Source organism: Corylus avellana, chromosome ca7, assembly GCF_901000735.1.
Source record: "Corylus avellana chromosome ca7, CavTom2PMs-1.0".
NCBI classification, from domain to species: Eukaryota; Viridiplantae; Streptophyta; class Magnoliopsida; order Fagales; family Betulaceae; genus Corylus; species Corylus avellana.
This window is the reverse complement of record NC_081547.1, coordinates 6,513,375-6,520,077: the sequence shown is the minus strand read 5'-3', so window position 1 is coordinate 6,520,077 and position 6,703 is coordinate 6,513,375.

The following is a 6,703-nucleotide window of genomic DNA, read 5'->3' as shown; positions in this document are numbered from 1 at the left end:
CTAGATTTAATTTTGATATAAACTAATTTTTAGGCCGAAATATATGTATATTAACTATATATAATTTTATTAAAACCATTTGGTGAATTTTCTGATTTTTGTTTTGCCACGTTTGTTGATTTACAGTTTGCTGGAAAATATGAAAAAGCAAAAAAGTAGAAGAAGAAACAAATTAAAAAACCATATGAATGAGAAATTCCAAACAAGGGGGAGAGGGGCATGGCCCTCCTGACAACATTTGTTATACTCAGCCCAGAACAAAAAGGTGGATACATATCTTTGTATACATGCGGTACCATTTATTAATACGAAAACAATCAGTAGAATATTCCGTACCATACGAATCGCACATCTTTGCTTTGGCTTTGACATCCAAAAATAACAGACAATTTCTTAAATGACTCATGAACTCGACATGATCTGAATTTGATACACCATAATTAAGGCTATCAATTTTTGATATTATTCATAAACCCAACATGAAATTAATAAATTATGATTTAAATAGGTTAGATTAAGATTGACCTATTTAGTCTTATCCCATTGTTTTGTCACAACTCGATCCCAATACCTGAAGACGAATTGTCACCCTTAATCTAAAATTATTATGCATGATAGAATTGCTTAATATCTGCGTGTACCCAAAAAAAAAAAAAAAAATTCACACATGAAACGGGCACATCATTTTTGTGAATAAATTTTAGGTCAAAATACAATTTTAATCTTTGGATTATTTGTCAAATTTCAGTTTTGTTTCTAAATCATCAATTATTTTAATTTAATTCTTCAAATTAACAGTACCATAATGTTATCTTTTTCTTGTTTTACTGTTATTGATATTGCAAACAATATTTGTACACGTATCTTCATATATATGTTAGCAAGATATGTTATCATATGTACGTTGTTCTTACAAATTAAGAAGAAAAAAAAAACGAGGCTACGAATGTATTACAAACTATAATATTTTACATCATTTTATGATTTATGTCTTTGTTTATTTTTATTTTATGAGGTTGATAGGCCATGAAAAACTTAGACATGTGTATAAAAAGTCAGCCACATCAATAATTATTATCTTTATAACGATGATAGGAAGGGGGGACAAAACTCCAAAAAATAAAAAATAAAAAAAATTGTGGAGTAAAAAATAAATTTTGCAAGGAAAATATGTATAAAAACATATATTTTAAAATGTTTTTTTAAGAAGTTTAAGGTGGGTGAAGACCCATTAAGGTGGTTCAATTAGATTGTGGTGTAAATTGGGTGTTTTGCACCTTCCAATAAGCAGTAGACACCTCGACTTAAAACATCAAAATATAATATAATATTTTACACCAAATAATTTTTATTGTCTTGAAAAAATACTTCACAAACAAAAATACTCATTGACAAAATCATCTGAGCCACTGTCTTGATTAATTTTAGAAACTCTGGTATTGAGTTTTGAGGTAGGTGAAGGGTTCAGCGATAAATGTTATCTTAGAATTAATGAAAAAGTCCATATAATTAGTTTTAATTAAAGAGTTAGTATTTTCATTTTTATTATATTTGATATTTTTATTCCCATGTGTTAAAATTGTATTGAAGACAGTAAAAAAAAAAAAAAAATTTTACTCTACAAACTCTTTATGAAGATACTTTTGATCTTTTGGCTGAGCTATACACGAGTCATGCTACACATATAAAATAACATTATATGATGCAATTGCAACGTGCATATATAAAATTACTCTACAAACTCTTTATGAAGATACTTTTTATCTTTTGGCTGAGCTATACACGAGTCATGCTACACATATAAAATAACATTATATGATGCAATTGCAACGTGCATATATAGCATGTACGTGTAATATTATAAACCCCAAATGTCATTTTCATGGCTGACATAAGATTGACGGCAACATAAAAAGAGTGCCCCAAAATGAAAAAGATGATTAATGACAGGATTTGACATTCAATAATGCTGTTTAATATAGACATTTTTGTTCAGATGCATGATTAGATCGAGCTTTTCTTAAAACTTCCATTTCCATGACTAATTCTAGTACCTATGACCAACTTACAGATTTCATGACTAATTCTCGTACCTATGACCTACTTATAGATTTCATTGGAGCAATTGCTTATTATTGGATCTCACATTTTTCTATTGCTATTGTGGCTTCAATTTTCTAAAGGTCGAAAAGTACCCCCCCCCCAATCCTAGTCATCATGTAAAACGGGAAAACCGGCAGGTGGTAAATGTTTTTTTCATTTCTCTTGTCTTCTCTCTCTCACTCAATGACTTTAAGGCCCTTGAACAATGAACATGACTCAAACATGTGATGAATGGGACCCTGGAGAATTCGCGGGTCGAAATCTGATTCTTTTAAGTTTAAATGAATTGGAAGAAGTCGATTCTTATTTTTTAAGGCATCTGTTCATCTTCAATTCATTTGATCTAGAAGGGATTCAGTTCTTTGTCCATTGAACATCACATCGATAGAAATTTTAACAATTTTATTATTTAGATAGCTAGTAATTTAAACAATAAATACAGAAAAAAAAAATTAATACTTATATGTACCAAATAAATCCATTTATTTGAACATTGAATTTTATATAAACTATCTCATATTTATTGTTACAATAATTGTTACAATAAATTATTGTAAATGCAGATATCTTTCATCAAGTTGCAAAGGATATTATTATGAGAGCTGTATTCGTACATTGCATTCTGACAAGTACCAAAGGCATTGTCCTTGAATTTATTATTTTTTTTTAAGAGAAAAAAAAAAAAGAAAAAAGAAAAAAATTATTTGTGATTTCTTCCTTTATTTACCGAATCCAATTAAAATTGTATATGAAGAAGAAATACTGCAATCCCCTCCCCACTCTTGCAGTAAATCAAATTATTGACAAAAAGGTTATTAAAACTGTGAAGTTTGTATAAATGCCACTCTCCATCAAATTATTGGCAAATGGCAATCGTATACCTAACTGCAGATTGCCTCAGAAGTGCAATAAATGGCTTGCACAACTGTTTGGAAACCCGATGGAGACAGCTTTCCATATAGGCCGTGTTTGGCAATGAAATGGGAAAAAAAAGTGGAACGGTACTATATTAAATTTGATTGATATAAGCGAAAAAAAAAAAAAGTAAGTAAAAATGTTTTGTATAAAAAAATAAAAAAATTTATTTTGTAGTGATTTTTTTATTTGAATAGTAATAAAAAATGACTGATGTGATGTAAAAAGTAGGAAGTACACGTCTTGACACCGCATGATTTCATGCATAAAGTGGAATCCTTTTTTACATGTAGGAGAGAGGTTTTTCCATCCTAATATATAAGGATGTTCATTCTCTAGGGTTAATTAAGAAAGTCTAAGCTTCAAGTGTTAGGGTGGTTTGTGCCCTGAAGTTCAATTGCTTTGTATAACATTTTAGTTTTATTAAATAAAATTGTTCATTTACTATTTACTAATTTATTTGCTTTGTGCATTTTAAGTAAATCAAGTAGTAAGTACTGCAGGAGATGTTCTCCTAGGCTATGTTTGGCAAAGGGCCGGACGGCTGCGGACCGGACCGGAGTACCGAGTACCTCCTAACATGCTAACTCAATCAATCTGCTCCAAGAGTGTGGGCTTGAGCCTAAAGTTGTGAACCGTAGGAAGGATTGGAAGGCTAAGGAATTCCCATCACTCAAACAACAAAAAGAAAGAGGACATCCATGCATTAATTTCCAGGGATTTGTAGAGGATCTTCTCTCACGTCCATGCAATAATTGTGTCATTATTCTCGATAAAATAAAGGAGGCAACAACCTCAACTTGCTGGTGAATATGTTGTGAACATAAATTTGTAATGAGATAAATTAGGTTCTTAGAAACAACTTAAACCTAGCAATGTAAGTGCTGATTTATATTAATTATTTTGTCATTATTCATAACGTAAAAACCTTTAAACAGATAAGCTATTACATAATTTCTAAGGAAAATTAAGGTTAAGTCATCAATTAAGCGATTCTTACGAAAATACATACCTATTATGACTAGAGTTGACTTGTACTACTTTACGTGGAAACAATGAGTAACAAGGAAATAAAGAGAACAACAATTACATAAAATAATTACTACCCCAACATAGATTTATTTCCCCAAATCAAGAGAGGATCTTGACAGAACACACACTTTAAGACAACAAGGAGTAAATGATAACCCTCAATCATCTCGTGACACCTAGCTAGTTATGTACAACATCTTCATTCCCACTATATAAAAATAGAATAATATTAGGTACCATCTTTTTATCCTCCTAAAATTGATGTGACTTTTAAAATCACCATTAAATTTTAGATGAATCATACTTGAATTTTGATCCAATGGGAATTTTGAAAGCTACATCAACTTTAGAAGAATTTTATGAAGATAAAAAGATGGTACCTAACATTACTCACAAAAATAATTTGGCTAGTCATGTTGGTAATAATATCACACTCCCTCAGTTTGCCCTAAATAAATTAAGAATTACTCTCATAATTATGAATGATTTAGGCCCCGTTTGGTTTGTAGAATAGATCATTGGAATTAACTAGTTAATCTTAAATATAACTATTCATTTGTTTGGTAATATACTATTCCTGAGAATAGTTTAATTATTCTTATAGAACTACTAATCTCATATGCACAGAATTAGTTAAACCACTCAAAAAATGAGTAGCTTAACTAATTCTTAAGGAATAGAATACATTTTTAAAAAATACTCATATAAATTTTATTATTATTTTTTTATATAAAAAAAAAACTTAACACACAATTTTTTTTAAAAAATGAAAAATAAAGTAGGTGGCTTGACCACCCATTGGGGTGGTCGGCCACCCACAAAAGAGGTTGGGGGTGGTCGCACCACCCCCAGATGCCTTGGGGGACCACCCTCAAGCCGTCTAGGAGTGGTGCGACCACCCCCATTGCATTTTGGGGTGGCTACGACCACCATAGATTTGCTTCAGGGGTGGCCAAGCCGCTTATGTTCCACCCATTTTATTTCAAGTGTGTTTTTTTTTTGTTTTTTTTAATATGAGTTTGAAAAAAATATATAGTATGTATTTTTCGTAATTTTGATTCAATTCTAATTTTTACATGTGTGTTGTTACCAAACTAAGGAATATAAATAGCTATTCTATTCTACACTACACTCTTCTCACTACAAAAAAAAATCAATTTTTGACGTGGCTACAGTACGCGTTTTTTTGCCACGTCACTAATTATTGATGTGACCAAAAATACCACGTTCTGACCTACTATTTTCACAAGTCAAAAATTTCTGACGTGTGTAAATAGCATGTCAGAAATTTCTGACGTGTTAAATGTTGGCACGCTACTAAAAAAATTAGCAGGATATTCAACTTTTTCCCTATTCTTATATATTATTTATTCTTTCCCTTTTTTTTTTTAATTTCCCCACACTCTCTCTCTCCTCTCTCAATCTCCCTCTTCTCTCTACACGGCCGGCCAGCTCCCTCTAGAGGGAAGAAGAAAAAGAAAAGGAAAAGAGAAGGAAAAAAAAAAAAAAAAAAGGGAGAAGAGAAGATAAGAAGATTTTTTTGGCTTTTGAAGATTTGTTGGATTTAACATTTGGGTTTTTTATTTTTCAGGTTGATTTTTTTATTTATTTGGGTTTTTGATTTTTTGGGTTGGGTTTTGTGAAAATAGAGAAAAGAAGAGAGAGAGAGTGAGAAAATGGAGAAAAGAGGAGAGGGAGAGCAGGAGAAACAAAATTGGTGAAAAAAATTACAAAAAAAAAAAAATTAATTGAAAAATAATTTAAATTAATAATTTTTTTAATTGAAAAAAAAAATTCCAGAAAAAATTTTGAAAAAGTTTTTTTTTTTTTTTTTATTGACACGTTAGTAAATTTTGACGTGTCAAACAGTAACACGTTAGTAAAAAAATTTTACTAACTCCTATGTTTTTTATCTTCAATACACGTCAGAAACGCCACGTCAAAAAAGTTTTTTGACATGTCAGACACCATGACATGTCAGAACTGATCAAGAAAAAAATAATTTTTTGTAGTATCTATTCCTAGTAGTAGCTATTCTTTTTTTAATGAATTAGACATTTCATGAATCAAACGAGGCCTTAAGTATCAAAGCTATCCCTCGCCGACTCTATGGCAAGGCTCCAATCTAATCTCGCCTCTCTTTCATCAACCCTATCATCAATTGTTTTTTCCTCCATAATTGAGAATTTCCTTTTGGAATAGTGGTTGTAGGAAAAGAAATGAAAAAAGAGGGGAGGGATTGAAGAAACATAAAATAGGATGGTGGAAAGAAAATCTTTTTTAACTTTGGGAAATCATATTCCCTCCCCAACACCACCGCCCACGGGGCGGGCGGGTATGAAATGAAAGAAATGGTAAATCACAAATGAAGGTCAATTATCAAAGTAGAAAAAGTTAAAAGGTTGAAAACAATAGCCTGAAAAGAAGCACGTGATTTTAAATGGTACATTCTGCAATATTCCATGTGGAGCAAAGTCCTGCAACTTTCAACGTCACGTTGGCTATTTTAATCTAATCTTATCCAACACGCACGCGCAGAGAAAGCGAGAGAGAGAGAGAGAGAGAGAGAGAGAGAGGGTTAATTATATATATATTAATTTGTATTACTTCTCATAAATTGCAGGAAATCCATGCACATAACAGTGTTTATGCA